The 26,378-nt window shown below is 45.6% G+C and overlaps 1 protein-coding gene and 1 long non-coding RNA gene across 3 annotated transcripts in view; both read right to left on the minus strand.

Annotated features, from left to right (window-relative positions):
• Positions 1-14,657, minus strand: part of LOC108625906 (protein borderless) — a 47,927-nt gene extending 33,270 nt beyond the window's left edge. Inside the window, exon 1 of the mRNA XM_018026251.2 lies at positions 13,881-14,657. The gene's annotated coding sequence lies outside the window, so the exon portion shown is untranslated. The remainder of the gene's footprint in view (positions 1-13,880) is intronic.
• Positions 14,658-14,755: 98 nt separating this feature from the next.
• Positions 14,756-26,378, minus strand: part of LOC108625870 (uncharacterized) — a 127,820-nt gene continuing 116,197 nt past the window's right edge. Inside the window, exons 4-5 of one of the 2 annotated variants that reach the window (XR_003389333.1) lie at positions 18,351-18,444; positions 14,756-18,257 (exon numbers count right to left, since the gene is read on the minus strand). This is a non-coding gene — a long non-coding RNA (uncharacterized LOC108625870). Of the gene's footprint in view, positions 18,258-18,340; positions 18,445-26,378 lie in introns of both variants that reach the window. The other variant, XR_003389334.1, reaches the window with a different exon arrangement.

Here is a 26,378-nt window from a genome sequence, read left to right on the forward strand (position 1 = left end):
CTATGTATTATTAGCTTTGTTTTTCCGACGTCTAATTTCTTTTTAATCATAAGAAATGCGTTTTTCTAAAATACAAATAGATCCTTAAGGGAGAATGGAAAAAAAATGAGATTGTACGTCCGTGGCTCCGTCGTTCGCCGACGGCACATGAACGTTTTAGATACATTTCGTCGGACGTATCAATCTTCTCGATACCCGCGCGCGCATGTACCGCGGATGGATGCACGGAAATTCGAATTCCATTTGCCGGGACGGGGGCCGGAGAAACAGAGGATCTCACGTATCAAGGATTCGAATTGAAACCGATCGATCGTCGGTGAGATACGAAACTTGGAGGATCTTCTTGCCGTTATCTGGAAACCTTGCCATTTGTCACGGCATAAGCCACGGGGATGGAGGCTGGATTCCGAGCTGCCGCGTGTCTCGCGAGATCTCCGTGGAGCAGGTGAAATCAAACCCGGCGCACGGATTAGTCGAAGCGCGGAGTCCTTTCGCGTTAATCCTTGATCCGATGATTCAACGCGTTCGATCACTTGATTAATGAATACCCGTCTAATTATGGCAAACGGTTACAATTAAATCTCTCGTAGTCTAATTACCCTTTAATTGGCTAGCGACAAAACGCTTAGTTAATCTCGCTTCCTTAACGAGAGATTTCACAGTTTCTATACAATTTACGGAGGTTACACTTTATGAGCGAACGTTGTATAATAAATTGATAGCGTTGCGCATAGGATTCGATTAATTTATCGGTACAAATCTGCGCTGGCTTTACATAAACGTCGAACACCTCATTTGCGATGGATTGATTCTGTTACGAGCCGATGGAAGACAAATGATAAACGCGGGCACCGTGTTTGCATTTCGCTCCGCGGGGCATATTTTGTACTCGACGAATAAACTCGAGACCCGGAGACCTACAATGCCGAGCATATAAATAGGCATATATCTTTTTCAACGTGTTTATGTATTTTCATATGAAAGCAATATTAAATCTAAAATATTCGAGACACTCCACTCTTTTTCTCGATACGTTGTTAACATTAAAACAAGTCAGACTGTATTTCTCAGTTTCGCTCCTGTTTTGCCATATCTTATTAAAAATAAAAATCGTGAAATTATTGAAAAATATTGTTTCTTATTTATACGACGTGGGAGTTTGATTAAGTGAAGTACCAGGCTCGATACTCTCCTCTTTTGCAAGAGTAAAGGTAACGACGTGGCACGTACGAAAAGTTTGAAAGAAACGCGAGCGAAATCTTTGGAAAAATTTCATATTTCGGTTCACTCCACTCCCGCATCATTGTTCTTTCATCTCCCGGTTTACCCGGGCTGGCAACAAAAGGATATTCCATAAAAAGACTCGGCCGCGCGGCTCATCTACATTCCCCTAAGCTCCTTGACTCTGCGAATATTTTATACTAAAACCGTATAGAAAAACATTTACATTTTTATCCCGAAATGAGTTTAGCCATTTTAAACCACGCCGGCCACTAACACCCTGTGAAAAGTTAATATCGCTCTGTTCGCGACGGGACGTACGCGTGTACGTATGTTTTACGCTCCACAAAATGAAACGAGGGGAAAAAAAGGAACAAAGATTGCGGCCAAGTATCTCTTTCACGGGCGTCCGTTCCGCTAAATCGGAGCCGTACTCCCGGCGCAGTCGGTTAAAACATTTTCGGGAATATCCGTACTTCCATTTGGTCGATTACTATCTTTATTGAATCGCATTAACAGACCTCTATTACCCATTATACGATTCGAAATCGCAGATACCGTTTCACGGGTGATCAACGTTCACGTAATTGACTACACCATAATTTTTCAAATCAGTGATACTCCGCTTCCGAGCGTTTCGCGATCCACCTATTTCGTTTGACGACTCTGCATTCGACTGCACCTTCAATCTACGTTTGATTGCAATTGTGATACGTTTTACGTCAAAGGTACTCGCGCTTTATTATATTCATCAAATAGACCGTGCCAATAAAGGACTGTTCCATTACGTTGCGGTTTCATTATTTCCCATTGTGCACCGTTCCATGCGTGTACGTCAAAGACTTGTCCTTACGTCGAATATTATACGTAATAACGTATTAATTCCGACTGAAATTTTCATCGTTCCAATCGTTGAAAGATAACGAGTAATACAAGAGAAAATTTCCGACAGATTCGCTGGAGCATCGAAGCCCCCAGCAACGCTAACTTAGATGTCAGTATGAAAGCGTCGTCGACGAGGTTGGATCCCGTTGACTGTTCGACATTTATTATCGAATTTCTCACTAGCCGATCCAATGGAGATACACCATCCTGTTGGAACTTCGTCATCGTTCTTACGGCACATTTTCCAACCGTATTCTCTATTAATCAAAGCGCAGCGTACGCAAACTTTTGCCAGGCAATCTCGGCGCGGTCGGTAAATCAAAAGAATCGACGTACTCGCGGGCGGATGTATCCGCGCTATCGCAGAAATTGCTTCACGGATCACCGGAGGAAACACCGATAACCCGGATAAATTGAAACTAGTTCGGATCATCGATTCTACTTGCCCAAGTCCCATCGTCGTCTTCAACGGTGACGCAAATCAGCTAGAAATTCCGAGTACGTAGTCAGGATTGAAAAAAGCCGTTTCCCATAATGTCGTATACCAACGAGACTTGGTATTTAAGTTAGATACATATAAGACAATTAATATTGTTGAGGAATTTCAGAATAAGCAAGAATATGTTTCTCTGTAATTAAAGATATTTATTCCAATTATGTTCTCTTATTTACTAACTATTTACAATATATACAGTCTTATCTATAAATAAATATTAAATATTTTGTATATTCTAATGTATAGCTAAATGAATCTCGTATGACATTCTAAATGCTAATAAATAAATAAAATAGAACAGTTAAGGAAATAATACTTTCCTTACATACAGATTTACTATCTTCTATTTTCTATTCATTTCATTTCAAATAAAGTATGAGTCAACATTATACAACAATAACACCGATTCTCCCGAATAATTTCAGCCTGGCTTTTTTAGGTACATACAACTTGCTAAAACTATTGCATTACTCGGTTTAAAAGATCAAAAGGTGGGAAAGGGAATAGGATACGAGTCATGGATATTTAAGATCGTGCACCATTCTCCAAATTTTATGCATTCCCTCTATGAATTCAGTAACGTTCCAAGAAACAGAGACGAGCGAGACCTTTCGCCTGATGAGTTTTCGTTTTAATGTCCACGTTAAGCTGCGACGGTAGTAACAACGAAATTACGTCGTCAACTAATAACGCTATTATACGACAATAACCTGCTACATCTTTCTTTTCGTCTTTCTAACAATACAAATTTGACACAATACTCTCTGGCTGGAGTCCGGAGCAAGATTCGGGGTAGAGTGCACCGGTAAGAATGGCGGGAATTTATGAAATCTTTTTCTTCTTACTGTACTCCCTGATTAAACTTGAAACTGAAGTACAGTGCTACTTTCACGGTGAAAACAATGCGGCCCGCATCTCCGTCACGGAGAATAAACTTTATCGTTCGCATCTGGCCCGGTTTGTCGAGCAATTTCCCCGTTTCCTACATGCCGCCGTCGCCGCATACTTATTCACCGGTGAAACACAAACGCGGATAAAGCTGCTAAACGCGTATTACGTATTTTGTTGAACGCTCGGGAAATATACGTATTATACTTTCGTTTTGCAATCTGAACGTAGAATAACGCCGTTAGGCTATCGAGGGAAAGAAACATACTGTCTTGACGATCTCGTTCATAACGCAATAAAGGCAATTCGCGATGCTGACGCGGCAGAAGGTCGACCCTCGCGAAATTCTTTTAATGCCCCATTAAAGACACGCCGCGCCCGGGCTCGTAAAACGAGGAACGATAAAAAAAGTAGGGGACATCGAAATTAGTCGACGCATCTGTTGTATCGAACCGATCGTTCGCCTGGCGAAACGACTGCCGCGGCAATAGGCACGTAATCTGTTCAGGGTTTGCTCAATTTGACACGCGTGACTAACCGCAGTTCGATGATGCGGGGTCGGTCGGTCCGTCCGTCCCTCGGGAGTCACGACAGGGAATCCCTTATGAGCGCGACAGATGCGCCCGCGGATCATCCCCTAAGTACACAGGATCTCATCTTGCATGTTTTATTCTCTGGTCTCGGTAGCCGCGGACGTAACTCCGCGTAATCTGATCCCCCGCCTTAACTCCCGGATTTACGATCCCTCGATCGATGTCGTTTTTATCGCCGGTTCGCAAAATCGTACCGCAAATCCGTATAGAGATTGTTACGTCACGGAAGAATCGGGGTTCCTGTTTTTCACGGATCTATCGCTGATTCCGTGGACGCAATTGGAAAAATATATTAAAGCAAAAAGAGATATTCCATCAATATTATTTGTACACGTACACTATTCGGATGTACTCTGTATTTATTTCCCGTTACACGAGCAGAGTATTTCGTTTCGAATTAAAATAAGTTCAATCAACAGTTTATGATGAAATCGTCAGAGTATCCGGGGCAAAGTATCAACATGCTGCGAATAAATTTGCACAAAATTATCATCAATTCTGAATATACGCATACTTAAATTTACAAACTGTGTGTATATATGTATGTATGTACGTATCTTACAATTACAAGATGGCCGGAGATTCATTAATGCATATTTAGTATAAAACTCGAATGCTCGCAATTCATAAAGCAATGAATATGCATCAGAATTAACAGGCGTAAAAAATATAGCGAACGGTCAACAAGTTAAATCGAGGCTGGTGCGGATTTATGTGGTTATATTTACATTCACCCGCGGGTTTTCTGAAAGGAATCCATAGGGGCGTCGCTGACTCATCGGACACTTTAAACCCCCCCGATATACCGATCCCTGCCCGTGTCCCGCGCCATGGAAAATGCTAATTTTCATTTTTTATTCGTTCCGACCAGGCGTAAGCCGGCCAAAGCCGATCGGCTTACCGCCCGGTGTCCGCGTTTAACCAGCCGAGCGCACAAATTTTCATTAATTCCACGATCGTGCGCGTTCCACCGATCTCGATAGCCCGCGTCGATCACGACTCTGTTACCTCAATCAAGCACTTAATCCTCTGACAATATATAATGACTTTGCTAATGCGAGCAGCGTGCATACGATTCCTCAGGATGCCACGTCAGTTACATGACTTCTCGATACATTTTTCACATCTGAGACTTGGGATAATCGTTAATGTCGAGCACAGACTTTTGATTCTCCAACCAAATATTTAATAATTGCAGCAAAAGTAAAATGACGCAAGAATAAAAGGCTCTACAGAAATTACTCGGTAATTCGGTAGAGGAAATTATACCGATGTTAATTAAAAAGCGAACGGTCGACAATAAGGCGTTGCACGATGCGAAATGAATACCCGGCGAAGATTTCTGGGAACTGAATTGTTCGCTTGAACACAGGCCATCGCGTGTCCAAAGGGAATCGTGAAGATCAAAAGTGTGGGGATTTTACAGTATTGAGAAGGCGCGCGAATTAGAGATTCTCCGTGCTTGCAATTTCCCCTTTCTGTAACGCGCCGAGTGAACCCGACTTCGATGCAAAGCAGGCGAAGCTCGGGAGCTCGGAACGGCGGAAGCATCGCGGACAAATTAGCCAAGAAAATATCCGCCTTCGAGTTTACATCTTTCGTTAATTACGACCGGCGCGAATTTATAATACGATCAAATTTTCTCGCGTCCGGCTAACTAAAACAGACGAGCCTGGGAAATTTAAAACGCGCAGGAAACCCGAGGCCCGGGGATGTTACAGATGAGAATTACTAAAGGAACCGTTGCCGTGCTCATTTTTAATTATCAAACTTCTCTTGCAAGTTCGAACGCGATTCCAAGAAAATTCCTACAGAATCGTATTCTGTATTAAACCGCAAGGAAGTTAAAAAAGAGGTGAAGTTTCGGGATTCTGGGGTATCGGTTTTAGTTTCGTCGATCCGTTTGAGACAGAATTATTTGGAAATCCAGTGTTTATCGATACATCCGAACTACGTCGGCTTTCACCTGATCCTCTGCGACGTTACTCGCGCGCCGCCAACGAAATATGCTTGCGAGTTCAAGTTTCGTATTGATCTTGCAACGCGGTTACCCGCTACGGTCAGTTTAAACTGGACGTATTTGTATCGACGCAGCTGAAACGAATAGCATAAACCATCGATCGAACATAAGCCGTGGCAAAATTGAACGATCTGAGGAAACGATCTTCTCTCAAAAATGCTGGATGAGTATCCATATAATATGTGTGTACAATGCAAACATTGTAAATACATCAAATTAAAGAAATATGAACGCATATAATAATTAAATTACGCTGGGGAAACGCGTGAGATTTTATAGCCAATATTAATTAGCGGAGGTAGAGATTATATATTATTCAGGAAAATACATTTAACGTTTGCAAATCGTTAATTAAATTTTGTATAGTCATAAATGGACTGCAGCATTGATGTATTTGCAGAAAGGTACACATTGTAATAATTGAACAATGAAATACTTTTAAAAATGTGCAAAACTCAGCGGAGATAAATGATCATTAACTGGAAACAGGAACCGTTGATTTGTAACAAGATAGTCGAAATCTAGCCCATGAATTGCCCCAATGGTAATTGATACTTCTGTAAAATAGCAAACAACGGTAATCAGGACTGCATAAATTGACTAATCAACAGCATAGGTCATCAGATCCGAATGGAAATCGATGAAAGTACTACGTACTAATTAAGCGGTTACAGTTACGACGAGCGAGAGTGAATCGTTCAGAGGAAGGGGTTAAAAAGACGACTAGCTATGTACAGCGTGGAAGCCACTTATCCGTGAATAGTATGCAGTTACACACGGTAATTGTCTCATAGCTCCGGCCTATAACGCAACACGTTGCGAACGATTGATCGGATCAATCGAGACAATAATGGACGCCTGTCTTCTCGTAACGCATGTACATAGTTATCGCGGCTCGTTTCCCTAAAGAGTCTGCCGGACAGATTCGATCGCCGCGTAATTCCTGTCATATTTCGCGGCTTCCGTTGGCCTATCGAAAGGAGAACGAACGGCCAGTCGACGTCGAATAAAGTCACTTTCGATGAGGTTTCCCGGATACTGAAAGACATAAGCCTGATATATATTTAGCCGGATCCGATAAGTCTTCTCGCCGGTTTCAAGACGAGGGAGCGCGTAGCGTACGTGTGCCGCGCGCGTGTGTGTGGGGCGCAGGGTGGCACGAAGGGTTACTTTCCCGCTGGGAACGGCAACGTCTGACCGTTTGATTACTCACGGTATACCCTCGAGCTGGTAATTACCAGTCGAACGCGATATTCGTCACGCCAGCTGGTTTCTCTCAGGAGGTCGTCTCCTCGCCTTCGCTGCAGGAAAAATCGCGATCCGAATCGTTCCATTCTGGCCCAACACTCTCGCGCATCGAGAACTATTATTCGTCGACGAGCTTCCTCGTAATTCTATATGATTTTATTTAAAAAACAAAAAACAATCGTATTGGTATCGTTTGATTTCTATTTTTAATATTGCCAGCTGTAACTCGACACGATGCCGGCAATGTTTTCTGATTTCGTTTTAAACGCGCGCGAACCGGCGCGATCTGAATTTTTATGAAAATTGAACGTATCTGGTTTCCTCGTTCGATCAATCAAAAACTCGGACGCAATAAAATCGTCCGGTCCGCGAAATACGACCATTACCACGGGATACGTCTTTATTTCTCGCGGACAGTTGGCCAACAGATATTATGACAAATGCCGGTTTACTCTAGATTTAAAGGGAACGATTCACCGCGGCGGTTAAAATTCAACTAAGGACAAAGGATACCGAGTGGGACCGAGGTCCGTGTAATTTTCCGACAATTTCAGGTAATAACTTTCGCATGTAAAATAGCGGTAATACGTTTCTACCGGCTGGCCGGTGAGTCGGCCCGGCCGTATGCAAAGGTTGGCCTCTTCCTGCTTCGCTCTTTCGCCCGGACGATAATGGTCATCGTGTACCGCCGGCCCACTCTTCCGGATGCTACCTGCATTCATTCCCCGGCTCTCGCGTGGTCTCCCGGCTCGATGAACGATCGCCAGATCCGATGTAACAACCGCGTTACAAGGCCGGAGGTGGAATCGCGAGGAACGCTTTTGAGTGTCTTCGATGTTGCATTTGAAGGGTGGATTGTGTCGATGGCGAAGTGGTTCGCGGCTTAAGTTCCCGACGCGAGGCTGGCAAGAGTACGAATAAATGGAGAGTTTCAGACTGCAATTCGGGTTAAGGTTGCCGCTTTGTTCGGGGGAAAGAGAATCGCGTCGATGCATCGAGAAAAGTGTTACTACCCCCCGGCCCGCCCGTGCTCGCGGCACACTTCGCCTACGCCCGGGCTCGAGCATCATTTTCCCCGACGTTTTATCACCGGTGACTTTTTGTTCGGCCGACACTTTCCTTTTTCCATTGGCGTCCCCGCGAAGACCGCGCGCGCCTCGCGGGACGGATCGAAGGGACGACGAATCGATGGGATTCGGTCCCAGGCACCCGGCCGTAATTATAATGGATCAGACTTGGAAATGGATTTACCGATGACGTCAACGCCGCGGCGGCGGGAAAGTCTTTTGTTCCACGTCGACGAAAATTAAGTGGGGGACAAAGGTTCTCGTTAAAAGTAACAGCTCTTTATGCGCGTCGCGTCGCGGAAAAGTCGAACAATCGGGCGGGAGGCCGACTAAAAAATTCAATTTCGAATCGACGTCGACCGGTGAGAAGTTGCCGTTTTAGTTTACGGCACTTTTTAACGAGCGGTTTAGAAGCGGAGCCGAGTCATAAAGTAATTGCAGCCACCTCGGACGTGCGGAATAATTTTCAATATTTTATGTCGCCGACGAGGCAAAGATACACGTTCAGTTCTACGCGGCGACCGTTCGCAATTAAACCGCGGTCGGGTGTCACGCGTTTGTACATACCCCACGAATTCGTTCTCCCCGAGTTCTTTTATTTCCCGCGCCGGGATTCCGGACGTCCGGCCGCGATAAATCCTCCCCACTTTTCACGCTTCCTTCTTCGTTACTCTGAACCTGTTATTCCGGTCGGTATCGATGCCATGAAATTCGTAAACCTTAGGACGCTAGGAGAACGTCACAGTTTCGATACGTTCCCTTTTCTTTAATGACCCAGTTTCATTGCCGCGGCACATGAGAGGAATTCTAAGGCCACGAAATGCTTTCCGGTCGCGAATAAATTTCCATCTTTTTTTTTCAAGCGACTTCCTATTTCGTATTCTACGAGCCGACCGTAAATATGAATACGTCGCGAAATAGATTCAGCGCACTTTTTCGATGATTCAGAACGATTTTACTGAGCCGGTAGAGATTTCGACGGCCGGCGTTAATGCGATGAATCCCTGCGTAAAGCCCTATTTAACGGGTAAGATTACAGCTAATACACAGGAGCAGAGTTACGGTTTCCATTCTCGAAATGAAATAACTGACCGAGGCTGGGGCAAGGAACGAAAGAGCGTGGGAGATGGACGGAATAGAGGTAATAGCGGCGGCCATGTCGCCCGACGGCATTGCTCTTGTCTTTGAATAATTAAGGTTCTTTGGCCCGGAGGCCAAGAACATACGGGCCAGTTGCACCGGTCGACCGTCCGTCTTTATCAAAGATACATTATTTATTCCCGACCCATTGAATTAAACGCCCTGGGTAAACGTAGAACGTTCAAGCGCTCCTCCTCGTTCATTCGTTAACACTTTTTACCTTCCGTGATCTCCCTCCGGGTTTTATCCCCCACCCCTCGTCCTCCCCTAGGAATTCCTACTTCCTTTTTGCCTCGCGTCCGCTGCTTTCGCCTTTTTCACCGCTTTATTTAGACCTTCTTCTTCCCCGTTTGCCGTCGAGTCCGCTCCTTTGTCCCATCGTGACCATTCATTTCTTCAACCTGTTTCTTCCCACTCGTACCACTCTGGACAAGATCGCTGCACAGTTTCCGCTCCCGCTATGGAACACTGTGGTAACCATGTTATTTAATTGTCCGGGCTCGCGCGATAAATTATTCCTACGTAATATTCTCTAATAATAGTGTTTAGCGGATGACTGGCAAGGAAACCACTAATTATCACAAAAGCGTGACCCAAGTTTTATACGTATGTATTTCAAATATGTTGCGAAGAATTATGCAAATAAATACACTTGTTCTGTGCTATGGAAACTGTTAAGATGGCTACAAATAATGCATCCATCCTGTCTGTTTGAAGAAGCGCACGCATTTCATATGCATCAAGCTAATAGGACAGAACGCGTATTTTTCCCGAAGAAATTTACGACTCTGTGCACGCGTCCGGCAATCGGGAAGCTTATCTAAACCGGTAGGAAGTAATTTATTCGGGAAATGGAGCAACGGTATTATACGGTTAAACGCGACAAATCGCTATACGTTGCACTTGCACTAATTGCCGTTCGACGCAGTTATATACCGTGGCACGCGGCTAACGATCATATTTATAATAAACACGTTATTGCTAAAGTAGCGCTGGACGTAATACAATGAGCGGCAGACTAGTTCGCGCGAAATCAATGCGTCCCGGAGTGAATGGTTTAATAAATTACTGCTGCATCGGACTCGTTCCGCGAATTAAATTTGCAGAACGGCCGTTCGGATCATTCCCGAGGGGCTATAATTTTTTATCTGTTTTCCCGGCGATCGCGCGTTATTTCCACGTGCCAAGAGTGGAATAGTTGCGATTTTTAAATACTCCAGGATTCCAACATCTAGTACCGTGAAAATTGTCTTCTCGATTCGTCGTCATTTCATAAAATGTCGACGACTTTATAGCGAGCCATCGACAATAGTTACGTAAATGGTATCGCGTTTCAGTCGACGAGTCGACTGGCGCAAAACGTACTCTCGTTGTTAATGCCCCGCCGCTTCTCGTATATTATTGTAGCTTAATTGATTTGAATTTGTATGTATATTCAAATACTCTCCGGTAAGTGATATCAGCCATGTATCCTCTACCATCTATGACCCAATTCGGAATCCGAATCGAAGCGTCGGGACGGCGCGATATTATCGGAGGATTTAGCTACCGTGCCTCCGTACTTTTCCATTACCGGGGATTTCTCCGGTGTATATCTATACGCTATCACTATTAATAGAAGACAATTTTTATCCGCGATCCGGACTTCGTGGTCTTTTACCCGTGCGAATACGAGCGTGGATACCGTCGTGCCACGTAGATACGTTATTAGAAAAGCGACGCGACGCACCCGATTACAGCCGGCCGAATATTCCGCGAGACCGGATGAAATACGGTCGGCTATCAGACATATTCCATGATACGCGCGAAGGAAAATAGTAAAACGAAACGCCGTCCGACGGCAGTTTCTCTGCGACGTCTGTATAAAAACTGAGAGGAGTTAGAAAAATTTCCTGCCACCGCCGCCGTACCGTTCTCCATTAGACCGATGGTATTTTCCTAAGATAAAAGAAGAGACCGTTCCGAACAGAAGTTTCATTATTGGCCAGCCAGCGTCAACGTTCGGGGATGAAATCGAATTTTTTTTACGACGGTCGACACCTGCGAGTCACGTCCGCGAGAGTAGAAAAACCGGGAAGAAAATGAAAAGCATTGTCCCCCTTACGGTACCTCACTTTTACAAACGGCTTGGAACAAAGGAGGCGAAAGAAACAATTATTTGAAGGAATAAGCTCTTTCACGGTGAGCAGTCCTCCCCCGGTCGTTTAATATGCAATATTTTTGTTAATTTATCGAATATTACTTCGTGAATTAACTCTTTAATAACAACAAAGGGTTGTTCATTTTTATTTCTGCAGCGTTTCTCGTACCTTCGTTGACAAACGTTGAAAAGTTAAAAAAAAAAACGATACAGTTTTGTACGATGGTTCATGTAAACAATTTATCTGTTCATAAAGCGTGCAATTGCGCTCCTCTGCATCGTCGAAATTACTACGCACAATTATTTATCAAGATAGGTAGATTTTTCCCCTCTCTCCCGAAACCTCGATGAAACCGCGGATAAATGGAACGGCAATTAACAAAGTGACCAAATGCAGAGAGCGGTCGGGACTCCGACCAGGGCAATCCGCGCGACACTCTCCCTTAATCGCAATCGAAGTAATTAATTATCCATCGGCCCATTATGCTCTTTCGGAATCACGCCCGGAATGATTAGATGTCGCGTTCTCTGCCGTCTCTCCGCGTTTCCTTTCCGCCCTGGCGCTCACGGAGCCGCTTTCCCCGAGCCACTTACCACGCATTATATTAATTCAATTTCGCCCGTTGTTGCGCGATCCCCCGTCGAACGATTATCGTCGGCTTTCGGTTAATAATGCCGGATTAGCAGTTATTAAAGGTCCGAGTGATTTCTGCATTTAATTAACGCCGTAATTGGGTACCGGCCGTTATCCACGGTTTCCCAACTGCGAAAATTTTTCAGATCGATGAATTACGAGGTTCCAAGAACGGTTTTACCGTAGCTGATACGCGTAATTATGAAGCAACGAATTCATCTTTATTTATTGAAATATTTGTTCAAATCGCAGCAACATTTCATGGCTCGGTCAGTGCCATAATTCCGCGTTTTGACATCGTCCGTGGGAACTTTTGTTACGCTGTGTAATTCTCGGACGTCCGGCGTCGAAACGTCCCGTATTTCGGAATAACTCCGGCTTCGGGCCGATCGATGGGAACCAATTGGCGAAATTACGTTTCGGGAATGAAGATAAATCGCCGGGTCGACGTCGAATCGACCAGGCACGGTGTCTGTAATATTCAAAACTCCGACTACGTAGCTTTTCGCGTTTCTTGTCGCACGACAGCCGAGCTCGGAACTGCAGGCAAACTTCGGGAAGCCACTCGCCTTTCTACGGTTCTCCCGTCACGCATCGCGGCAACGATACGTGGCTGTGCACGAAATTCCAAACGAGTGCCCGTTCCGTGGCGAACTCGTGATTACAGTATTTATCGTCTCCACCGGGACAAGATCGATCGTCGCGAAAAGCGCAACGTCTTCCGATATCTACCCGCGATTTCAATTAAATCGAACATTAAGTACCGTTCAACGTCGCTTGTTTAATCTCGGCGAAAAATGAGGCACGCGATGTGCCCGCTAATTTGAATATCAACGTCAACGAGCCCTGTCGTGCGACGCGAAACGAACAACGATTATACACTTCTCGCCACTCGATTATTCTCTTAGGAACGTCGGTTCTTTACTTTGTTTGTAAAAACTGATTATGAAAAAGAGATCGTTTATTCAGCGCGAAAAATCACGTGAAGTTTTCAGTAGAATCGCGTTACGTTTTACTCTACACGGTAAAATTTCGAAATTCAATTCGAGACGTAACTTGGTCCGATGCACGCAATGCTCGTATACGTGCACATTTCAAGGCTATACACGCGTCCGTTCCGCTATTATAATTTCATTGTTAAATGAGAAACGAACTTCTGTAATTAGTTTCGATGTACGTCTGTATTACGTATTTGCACGAGCTAACAACCATGCGCATAAGTATTCCCGTTATACACGGTTTAAAACAATCGTGACGCGTGTAGAACCGTACGGCACGTATATAACTCTCACGGTAAATTGCTCGTATCGAGATACAATTTAAATACCGTCTAGATAAGGTTTCTCGCCGCCGGATTAATGCCTGTCAGCCCACCGAGTAATTAACACTCGAGTAATACCGGCGCGTTTCAATTCATGGAATCAATCTAGACTTGGTTTGCAAATTATAGCGTCGACGGGAACTGCAATTGGTGATTTATTAATTATAAGTGTAATTAAATCAGGCGCGGGTATCGACGATTTCCGTCGACGAAGGGCTGTAACGTACCTTGGTCGCTCGGTCTGCGACACAGACGCGTAACATCCAAAAGGCGAACGAGGTGCAGTCTCGAAGGAGGGTGATCGAAGTTACGCGCACTTTTTCGCGTCGCTCACTGCAGTCACACGTTGCAGCAGCCTCGCGTTGCGATTTCCGGTCCACTTATCACTGCACTGTTGCGTCACGTTAGAATTCCGATCGGAGGTCGATTGGCGAGCACCTCGCGGTTCACTCGCACTCTCGTTCGATCACTTCGATTCGCGCACCGCGCGAAAGGATCGCCGAGGTCCCCGCGACGGCGGCCCGCGCTTCCCGCATAAGCACCGGTGCGAGGAGGGCCGAGTTCCCGCAGTCTGTGACCGATATCGTTTCCGGAAGTCCCCCGGGTCCTAATCTCGACATAATACCGCCGGAGAAAGTTCCGTCCCTCGGAGCGGCATCACCGATAAACTATCTGTCTTCCGCGCGCGAAAACGCCGCGAAAGGGAGGAAGAGAAGCACCTTCGATTATCGATTCGAAACTTTTGTCTCCGGCGTCCGTACGAGACGGAAAGTTTGTTCGAGCGGTTGTTTCGTGTTCGACGGCGCGCGGAATCCCGCGGCTGGCTGTCCCGTCCGTGCGCGTTCGTAACGCGCGACTCGGTGAGCGCGCGAAGTCGGTGCCGAGCCGGGCCGAGCGGAACCGACGCGAAAGCGAAGCAGAAATGGAGAGGACGCCGTTACGCGCGGGTATGAAGCGGGAGTCGAGCGATCACGATGCGCGAGCGACGCGTCGTGTTGTTGGCAAGCGACTAACCCCCTGATGGCGTCCTGCACCCCCGGACGCCGCGCATGCCCCCTACCTTAAAGAACTCACCCACCCCGCTTCTCTGTGCCGCCCCAAAACCACGGTGACTTCATCTTTTTTGACGAGGAGCCCGTGAGACTCTTCTCCTCTCCACCCTTTATCATCCCTCCACGGCCGTGCCTCTTCTTTTTTCTCTCGTTCCACCCTTCGCATCGGACCGTCCTCTTATTTATTCCTTCCATTCATCTCCTCGGTGCCTTCTACCCCGGCTCGACTCGCGGTGTCTCTGCTTTTAACGCGCTCGCCGCCGGCGTTGTACCCATCGAAGCGATACGATTTGTCTCTCCTTTGACCGCTCGACCATTGTCATCAATTTCTATTATTTCGTCGCGAACCGATCGCGAAAAAACAGCACAAAGACACGGTTCCCAGAAACAGCAAACGAGCGATACTCGGTTCACATCCAATTTTCATTCGTCCTCCACGATCTCTGTTGTTGGAGTAAAAAATGTCGCGATCCACATTCGGTTTCCGCGATACTACCGGGAAATAAGCGGGGTCGTTTGAATTCCAGAAGCGGACGGATAGATCCCTCGACAGCGGGGCATAAAGTCGACGTCAAAGTCGAAGTTTAAGTCGGTAGAAACGGCCGGGAATCGTAGGCGGGGTCTTCGGGAACGGTTGGTGTACACGATTGCCTCAACAGGTACAAATGACAGCGACGTTGCCCCAGCAACCTATCGCGCTTTTTCATTCGGAACACTTTTGTACCGCGGCGTATACGACCCACGTTAGAAATTACTCCCGAATCACGTTCTGAAATATCCTCCGTCGTTTCTCCGCGACGAGCCGCCAGAATTATTCATCCACTCCGCACGTTATTCCAGAGGTATTCTACATTTTGCTAAATGAACCTGGTTTCGGCGAATTATTCTCAGGACAATCGATGATACGATATCTGTGCCGTTTCTCACCCGGCAAAAATATGTATTTTACTAGATACAGATACGCGAAAGTTTCCCACATAAAAAGTATCCTGTAACATCAACAATTTATTAACGCACCCTAGAAATATTCGAGTGAACGTTCGAAACGGTAAAAAGATAACGTTATTAATATGTGGCGTTGGCTGAGAAAAACGGCGAATAAAACGGTGAAATAAGAGCGGGAATAAACATTATTAAACCGCGCTGGTTGATTCTGTTTCGCGATTTCAAGCGTGTAAACAAGCGCGTGGACGAGAGCGCCGGTATCAGATAAAATCGTGGGAAAAAAATATGAATTCAAGGATTCCAGAGATCGACGGTTTATTAAAGTCGCGTTGAATCGACGCCGGTGGAACAACCGGCCGCGGAAAGAACCCGCCGAGTACCTACGTATTCAGACACCTTTTTCTTCGTACTTTGCGAAGGAGCTATTGATTTACTCGGTGCAGGTGCTCGGTTCTTGTCTCGCCTCCGTCCGTGTCCCACGGCCCAGAGACCGACCGACCACCGCCTCTCACCTCCCGCTTTTCGTTTCGAGGGGCTCCATAATTTTTCATCTCGAAACGATAACAATGCCATTCGTTAAACCACTCTTTACATAAAATTCCCGCCTGTCCATTGTGTATTTCCACCGTCTCCGGCCGGGCTGTCGATGTATTTAATGGTCCTCCGCTTTTGTCTTTGCCGGGATTCGTGTCGTTATTACCGTCGCGATGAGAATTTCGTAGAGATAAATAAAACGTTTGGTTTATGGGTCCCCGTCGACTCGGCGCTAAGCTCGAGGCTAGGTATCTAATGCGATTAAAGTGCGACGAGCTCGGTGATCAATCGGATCGAGCCGGCGAATTTTTATGGTAACGGTGGAGGAAAAAAGCGACCGGATGAACGGCGAGAAGAACTTTTCAATCTCTCCTCGCGTCGCTGCCGAGGATAAGAGGATCTTGTAAGGCGAACGATTCGTTTTACTCTCCGTTTCCCGGCGCCTTCTTCCCCGGCTCTCCCACGGGAGGACTCGGGCCGAGTGTCGCGGCAGAGTAAAGAGGGTAAATCACCCCACGGCACTCATCTTAACGAGAGTAAACGCGCTCGTTCCCCGAATCCAGAAGCCCCTGCAGGAGGAGGCACACTATCGACCATTTTCGGGTGAATAAGGGAGGAAAAGCTCGGAGGCGCGCGGCGTTTCTGATCGTGTGCCCGGGGCTGTATCACACCCTGCGAAAGTTCAGCTAACCGACCCCGAGGAAAAACCGCCCTGCAAGTTCGTCGTCGTTTCGTAGTTGTTTCTTCCCGAGAGTTCGAGGGAGCCGCGGAATAGAACAAGGAAAAAAAAACAGCTTTCATCCGTGATGCGTCGCTGGCGTAAACCAAATGTTTTCCTTTCACTCCGGCCGCCGTCTTGGCACGCTTCCCGATTATCGAGCTGTAAATTTCCGCGAAATCGGAAATCCATTCGCCGCTCGAAATTCGTCGGGACGAGGGCTTCGTGAATTTTTATCCACTGCCATGTTTGCCGTTCGGCTAACGCGTTTCAATTACGTCGGTTACGCTCCTACGGTCAACTGAAATCTACGGTCGTTAATGGAGTCGACAAAGTCTCGGCACAAACAGCGTCTTAAAGCAATGATGAAATTACGTCCGGATCTTATCTGTCCCGTGTCGCGTTCTAGGAACAGTCGAACTTTTTCACCGGCCCCTGTCGTGTTGACTTTTAATTAACTCCGCCGCGATCGTTTCCGTGAGTGTTTCCACAGCTGCGACCAAACAAAATTACGTAGGCGGCGACGCTGCCGACTACTTACGTCCCGATTTCACCGTAATTACCGCTCGGGTTATCGATAAATGGCCGCGATTACCCCGGTCTCGGGCCGAGTTACACGCGTCGAACTCGATATTTCATCGATTCCAGATACGAAACAATGGCACGCGATATCAGAAACGTTGCGCTCGGCGGAGGAAGTTCGGCCGGCGGAGGGAGCCTCGATGCGATGTATAATTACCGGAATCGGGAAGTTCGCTTTCGTAGCCGTGGGATGTCTGTCTCGCGGATAACGCGAATTCCTCGGGAACTTACCGGGCATTGTGCGCGAGTGTCTCGTGGTGGCGACGGCCACAAATTCCGGCGGAACGAAATTACTGCGACCACTCAGCCCTAAGGCTTGACAGTTAATGCGAAACGCTGAGTTCCGGTTGAAGGATTTCGAATTACAATAGCCGGAAGCGTCGCCGACCGAGCTTCACCCCAGGCGTTAAAACTTTACTCATTCCGATCTTTTATCTTCGTTTCCATTACAGTACTAATTACAAACATTTATTTACACTATTTATTAAACATCAGTAATTATTGCGCGTAAGGTCGGCGAGATGAGAGTCAAAGGGGGAAACGCTTTGTAACGGTGGTGACGCATTCACGAGGGGTGAAACGTCTGGAGACTGCACCGGCGAATTTCGACACTGGCGAATTACGCTAACCATTCGCATCCCTCGCATTGTTCGAGGGTTGAACGCGGAGACGTCTGGCCCTCGTCGCCACCCTCGCCAAGACTTCAAATTACAATGGGAGCACCCCTGTGGCAGGACCCACGTCGTAGACCCAACAGTTGCACGATCGGTCCCCTGCGTCGGAGTAAGGTGCTTCTGTCAGGTCTGCGCGGCGCGTTCTTCGACACGCCAGCTCCCTTAATCGTATTTGTACGCACGTATTTATACCTCTCTTCAGTCGAACGTCACGACGAACAGCTCCGTCGTCCGTTCGATCCAACGTGCCTCGAATTCACTGCCAGCTGCAAAGTTGACCAGCTTCCTGCAATAAATAGGAGAATGAATCAATGATTACACCAAAGTTTCTTCTTCTTGGGAACGTAAACTTTGCTCCAGGTTCCGCATTCACGGGAATCGATTTCTCTCGCCGGGACATAAATACTGTAATCTTTCGCTGGTGAATTATATATACGATAAGAAATAAATGCTTGAAATATCGGACGATAAAAATGAATTGTTAAATTAACGTCATCACGTACATACTTTTATACATATATACGTATAGGATATTTATATTACATGTAATAATTTTCTATAAATATTTATATATAAAAAATATATAGAATAGATTGGATTCCAGTAGGTTAGGTATGTATATAAACATATCGAGCAGTCGAACGATTGAATAGTAAAACCGATACGTCGGTTCATTGGGCAACGATCGTGGCTCGCGCCCGTTATGCGGGAGGATCAGGTATCTGATTGATCGCTCGAAGAAAGGATCTTTATCATTAAAGGGGTACCGGGCAAAGTAAGCGAGCAAGAATATAACAAAGCTTTGTCGCGATGTCGTTTTCGTATTCAGAGGGCATCGATGAAAAATTTCATCTGCTTAGCTTTGATCGATCTCCCGGTGTACGTCGCCGAATGGAAGCGATTCTTTGTCATATCCGTGTCTTTGTGCCCAGTCCGGATCGAAGGCGATCGTTCCTCGATCGAGCCGACGCGACGCCTCTTGCACGTTTTATATTCCTCAACCTGCCCACGTTTCCACGATTCGAGAGCACCAAATCTGTCCCCATTCGTCGTGATTATAAAGAATACAAATTTAACACTGTATTTTCGAGGAACACCCGGATTGTGAAAGAGAATAATTATACGCGCGTTCAAATAAAACGTAGTTGAGCCCGCGCTGAATATCCTCGTTTGCGAAGGACGGCAACGGATAGGGAAGATTTTTCGGTAAGGGATGAAGGATTAAGACAGGGATGAAGAAGAATATTCGGTGCACGTACAAGGTTGTTTAAAGGTTGCGCGATATATTATTTGAAGACACGATTAGATCGGCCTAATCCGTAGTACACGTGGCACGAGATTGCGTGGAGCGCGGAGATTGGTTAATGCCGAGAGCGGAACCCCGTGCTCGCCGGGATATTTATACGGTTCGGCGGGGTGGACCGACCGGGCCGACCCCGCGTTGCGAGATAGCCGGGGGAGACAAAAATATCCAGAGGCAGACATCGTAAACACAAATTTATTAACGGGGTCCGCGGTAGCCGGAAAAACGAGCCCACGGCTGAAGTCACTTTTCAGTTTATCAGGATTAAGGACCAAGCCACCGAGAACTCCTGACAGGATCTGCCCGGGCTGCTCGTAGCTGCTCGCGGAAAATTAGCGAAACGACGTTGTCACCGGTTACACCTGCCGACGAGCCAGAATTAAAAGGTGTCGAGCGCGTAATTCATTTAGGCGGCGGAACGTCGCTCGTGTCTCGTGAACTGAATGATTAATTCCGGAATCATAAATTTCCTACCTGTATTCAACAGATTTCGTTTACCTGATTAGACGCGGGAATTGATCACGCGACGCTTTACATTTATTTAATTGTCCGTATTTTCTCTTTCACGAATCTGTTCCACTAGAAAGACGAAACAGACCGTTGCCAATTAGACTTCGCTTAGGTACTAAAATAATTGTATGTTTTAGACGTATTTCGATGCGGACTAATACAGCAACGCAGTACCTATGTGCACAGTAGTGTAACTTTACACTCGACGCATTAACGTTGATGGAAACTAGTTGCGGCGGAGGGCCGAGGTAAAATGTATACGATATTGAAGGCGAGGTATGCACGTGGGTATAAGTCGTACGATCGTTTCGTCGACTGATGTTCCGTTGTATCGTTGGATCGTAAAACAATATTAGGACGAGAAGAACGCCGAGTATCTCGCCCTCGCGGTGGCCGGCAAACTTTTGATGAAACTCGTTACCGTCGGCTCTTCTAGGTCAAAGACTCGATGATCGATCAAACAGTTACGTAAAATTAAACTTTCAAAGGTGCACGGAACTTTTTTTATCAAATAAATCCACATTCATTCGAACGGTTATTTTTCCGCATTTTTCATGAGATGCATAGAAATTATTAACGCGAGATAGAAACGTTTTATTATTTATTAAAATGACGAGCGACGTTTCGTGTAAAGCGGATATTTTAGCATTTCTCAGGAATCGAATGAAGTCGCCAATGGTTAACTTTGCCTCGTATCTAGTCCATTACCATGCGAATAAGTTATTTCCTCGAAGAAACCGCAATATTGAAACGGACTTCAAAAGTCGACCTTGTTTCTATAAACGCCAATTATTGTGCTCGACTTTATGCCAGCTCTCTTACCTTGTAATCATCTAATCCGCCATCTACCCCTAACGTAAGCTTACCTTAAGGGAGGCAGAACTACATACGTACAAGTTCATCATATACCGAGTGCGATATAACGATCTCCTATAGCTGTCGCGTGTTACACATAACTTTTTTACGAGTCTATGGCCACACTAATAAAATCTTTGGATCACGATATCGTAAAAAAGTGTATAAATAATAGATTAGAGAGAGAAGTACATATTTTATTGCCAAGCAGTTCGTATTGCAATTTTTCGGGTCTCTGGGGAAAACCTATATAACACCCCTTGTTTGTCTCAGCTTACTGCCTATAATTTACCGTAAACTTTATATCACATTTGTGCTTCAATATAAATAAAGAAATAAATAAATAATCACATGATTACCTCAAAGTCTGTTTCTTTGGTGCGTCTGTAATTTGTATTTTCTTATTCTACTTGTTGTAACTTTTTATACTGGGTTCGCATACTTTATCGAGAGGAAGACTCCTCTTTCTAATCTTCTTAACATTCTCAATAGCTAAACGTTCTCTATTTTTCATTATACTTGAGCAATTATGGCTCGAATTGTGATATCATTCTTATTGCCTTATTTCTTATTGCGAATTTGTTTTGCCTCGCCATATCGGAATTTTCTTATTATTATTAGACTTCACAGCGAGCAGTCGAACAGTTTTCCAATATATTCACTTTCATCGGCGAGCATCCATACCCGGTTTTTCCGTGTCATCAGAAACCGTGGCATTATTGAATAACGATCCGGGGGTCGTTGGTGTTCGTTTACAAAGAAACGTTGCCGCGAGTCCGGCAAAACTTTTCACGATTCATGACGTTCTCATCCGCGCTGTGATAAGTTTCCTCGCGAGGGGCTTTTCCCGTGCCGGCGAACCGAATAAAATGAAAAGGGGCGGGTCTCGGGGAGTTAAAAGAAAAGGATGCTTCGCGAGGTTCCTCGAGTGAAACGTTCAAGGATTTGCGGCCGTCAACTTTTCAAGAATCGCAAACGTTTTTTGTGGAATGAAGCATTCATGTCTCGGTACGTCTCGAGGCGGGCGGGTCGGAGCGTGGGGGGAAGAAGAAACAGATTTAGACGGTGCTTTCTTGTTCCGTGCTCGGCATTATATTGCGCTCGATCTTGAAACGCAGTAAGGGATCTTTGACAAGAAATTCCGACGCGAATTGCGGGACGGTAGTAGGAGTCGTGACTCGAACGGATTTTAGTAGACGCGTGTTTGCGTAGTCGAATATCTACACGCGTCGCGTACCGCCGTTGCTTAAACAAGCCGCCCTCTGTTTGTAAGTGCGCCTGGGAACACGAGGGACAGGGTCGCCCATCGCCGTTGGTGCAAAATCACACGCGCGGCTGGAATTCGCCATTGGAATTTGAACAGGCGCAAACACTGTCTCTAATTTCATCCGGCCGCGGAATAATGGCTCCTACTGATAGCGGAGAACGTATTTCGTCTCTTTGGCTGGTAAGCCGGGCTGGTGTTATCGGGAGGGCTGCTCCGAGAACTCTCGTGCCAGCCAAACGTAAAACGGAAGTTCGTTGTCACTCGTCAACGTCAGCGACGACGCAAAGAACGATTGTTAGTTACCGGCGAACTCCTCCGGGCTAGATAGCGCTCGGAAGAATGCGAGAAAGCACAAGGCGAGCTACATGTATACCTCGTGAGTGTTAGCTTCTCTGAAAACGCGAAACCCATCGCTCCGGGCGAGGAAAGATTTTCCGGTTGAGAGTGTCCGCGTGATCCAACGTGGCTAGAAATTGTCTGCATGTTATCGCTGCTCATTCAGTCGCGTTACACGTCTACGTGCTTTAATTAAAGTAATTGGACGTTTATCGAATTCTTGTTTTAAAGGGCATGGTCTCTATGAAACGCTGCATGGACCATCACGGATCTGACACTCATTTTCTCATCCAACGTGGAGTTTTGTAATATTCAATCAATAATTCTCGTATTGAGAGAGAAATCCATATTTCTAAAATAGTTTTTACAACTGTTTAGGATAATTTGCCATACATTTTATGTTACATTTTTTTAAATAATATTGCATTCTTCTAGACTACGAAAAAAATTCTTGGCCCATTAATCATGGGAGTGTGAAAATTTTTATACGACCTAACGCAATCTGACTTAATCCTGTTCTGTGCAATCCATCATTATTAACCACGTGATTACTTCATACGACAATTCTTAAAGAAGTCTATGGCCTTAATTACTAAGATCGTACTCACACTTTACCTAGAAAATGTTTGTTAGGCGACGTAACGATGATCCCTACTGTACACGGCGGTGGATTATTCTCGTGTTCACTGTGCCTGTAAGTCGTTAACACGTTTGAATAATAAACGAACTCGTTAAACATGCAATAACGAGTAAACGGTATTACGTAAAAAATGAGAGAAGAAAGGCAAGTGGCGAACAAAAACTTTTAACTGTCTGTAACTCGCGTTTTCAGCCTCGGACGAAGTTCTAATTAAAAACGCGATGAAAATGAAGCGGTAATTAGAAGGAAGTGGCCAGGAATGCGAGATAAACGAGCCTCGGTTCACGATCAACGATTACCGACGCTTCATCGATTAAAAAGTTTAGACTGTCGTTTGTTAGTCGATGCTGAACTTTTATAGTACAGAAAAATGTGATACCGTGTTGCAACAGAATTTCCAATTTACTCATCCATGTATAAAGGAAATTAAATTTCACAAATACGATACTCCGTGCAATTTCGAATACTAAGTCTGATCGATCCTGACAATCAGATTCATTTCATGGATAACCAAATATTTCTTTCAGACAATAATCCTATTGCACGATAATAGAAAATTTATTTATTCTTTTTACGAGCCTATTCCTCAATAGTCTGAAAATAAAAGTAACGTGAAATTAAGGATGCATTCATTGGCTATACAGTCAATCGGAGAACTACGAACTAGTTTAAGAATCTCTGTATCTGAAATTGTATGTTCAAGTTTTATTTACATTAGCTTTTTAATAGTAATAGGAATCTATAATAACAAATTCAACATGCTAGCATTGTTTAAGTGTATAGAATAAGAACGGAATTATTTGGAACAGGTAACAGGAAGGAAACGAATGCATGTATCGTTAATTCGATATTGCGAAGAACAATAAAAATTGTAAGCAAACAAATGAAACACGAAGTTGGCATCGGTACGGGGCGGACCCCTCCTGGGTAGGGTAGGAACAAAATCCGTACGGGATTTGAATAATTTTTGTCCCTTATCGTGAGCGCGGCAGGAAACGAGGGCAGCGGTAGTTTTGCCGGAAGGCAATAAATTATACTTGGAAATATCGAGCAGCTTCGACGCTCACTGTACGTAACGCGGGCCGCGCGAAACTTTCGAATGCCAAATTCCGGGAATAATTCTGCCAAGGATTAACAAGAGTTAATAGTTCCCGCGGCGAATTTTGCAGCCAGTTTACCACGCCGTCGGCGTCCGGGCGCTGTCTGTTAATTAGTAGTCAAGCGTTTTCATGGAACGCGCCCACTCCTCGCGAGAACACCGATACGATCCACTTGAAAAATTGCGAACGAACGCGTTAATTTCGCCACTCGTGCTCCGCGCAACGATACACCAGAAATAACGAACGGCGAAAGTAATATCGAACCGTGGATAGATATCGTCTGGATAAATTGTGAACCGACGATGTACGGTATTTCGTATTTCACGTCCTCGAACATCTCGTTTTCGAACAAAGGGAACAGAAAAATTTGAACGAATTTTCAACATACAATATAATAAGATAGTTCGCTAGATTGTAGGCGATTAATTAACAATTCCCACTTCGGGGAATTGTAAATATCTGTCGCGCTTAAGCAGTTGATGTTCTTTGTGTAACCAGGTTTGACGTTATCAGTATGTGTGTATAATAGCAACGGTAGGGTTACATAAGCTTAGCTGTGTATATAGGCAACAGGGATTTTCGACGTGGTTGACTATGGCGCGACGGTTTATGAAAGCTAATTTAATCAACCCTTTGCGCTCTTAGTCACGCAGCCATTATGTGGTGCCTCGCATGAATGATTAACAAGAACCTTAGAGGCACGCTGTCGCTCTTTTTCTCTTCTTACCGCGACCTATCAATAATTTCGGGAGCCGAGAGCACGCCCGGGTAAACTCACCGGGTCTAAACGATTTTCTAGCAGAATGCTTTTTACGCACACTTTTCTTTTTACCCGTCGTTTCTCTTACTCCGTGGACAGCCATCAAGATCGTGCCGTCGCCACGGTTCCCATTAACTACGGAAAAGATGTTTTCCCACGGGAAAATGGCATTTCCGGTCGCAACGACGTATTAGCGATTCTTTCAGTCTTCACTGTCCCACGCAGGATCGTAAAAATGCAACGAATCGTGGAAAAATTCTTCAAAATATTCCGGAATCCTGGACCATTGGGTCCTTAGGTATTGCAATGGAAGAAAGCAAAGTGTTCCCCAAGGTTACATACAGAGACACAGAATACCGACGTACGTCCGAATTTGAACCGAGTCGTTAAAGCGTCGCGTAATATTTCGAGGTCAGCAAAAGTAATTAAACGTTACAGTGGCCGTGTCAAACGGTAATAATCTCGTTTCTGCAATGTACGGGAGGATAACTCTCGGGGATCTCGAGGAAGTTTTCCCAATTTACTTTATCTCTGTACTCGGCCAAGTCATTAATTAAGGAAACGTCGGAAGCAGATTTTCTTCGAGACCCAGTTTCGTTACTACCGCCATAATTGTTCACCGTGGCAATACCGGGCACGCTCGAGAACAGTCGGCTCTTTTTCTCGCGCGAGGTCCGACCCGTCTAAGGACGCGTGCAATTTACATCCGTCAATGTCCTCGAAGACCGGGACGTCGATGTTCCCCGTTGACAGCGGCTGACAAACGTCGGACAACGGACAGTTGACAGTTAATCGGTTACGCTCGGCGACAGCGTTTCTCTGAATCTACACGAGGACGCGTACTGTCCGTAATAATTAAAAGCGTGATCAAAAGGCACAAAAAATCGAGATTGGCAGGGTCACTTTGATGTTCGCCGTGCATGGATCGAGGAGAACGCGGCAGCTAATTTTCTCGGGCGCCCTTAATTACACGGTAAATATAGGTTAGTAATAATCGGCCGGATGGAGGAGGTCGCGAGAGGTTCGCCGTGATTCATTAACGAATCAGCACGAACCGGAGGGAAAAGAACACGGCCGTCCTCTCGTAAATATGTCAAGAATGACCGGGGTGTACTCGCCGATGCTAATTGATTAAGCCGGAAGTAATTGCGTTCCATAATTAGGTACGATATAATGGTCGATCCTGCGACCAGTAGCAATTTGCTTTTCCGATAAGAGCGCGACGTGATTGGCTCGATGCCTCTATTGCTGACCATCGGGTAAATCAAGGCTGCTACGTAAATCCAGAGGCTCTTTGTGAGCGCCATCGACGACCGAGACAGCCAGCTTTATATTATCGCAAGCCGTCTCGCCCCAGTGTTCGATCAAGTATAATACGTCGGCGAAACCCTGGTCCCATGTTAGCCCGAATTAAACGCGCTTATCCTACGCACGGGGAAAAGGAGCGTA

This window comes from Ceratina calcarata, unplaced genomic scaffold, assembly GCF_001652005.2.
Source record: "Ceratina calcarata isolate Rehan_Ccalc_2016 unplaced genomic scaffold, ASM165200v1 scaffold12, whole genome shotgun sequence".
Classification (NCBI taxonomy): Eukaryota; Metazoa; Arthropoda; class Insecta; order Hymenoptera; family Apidae; genus Ceratina; species Ceratina calcarata.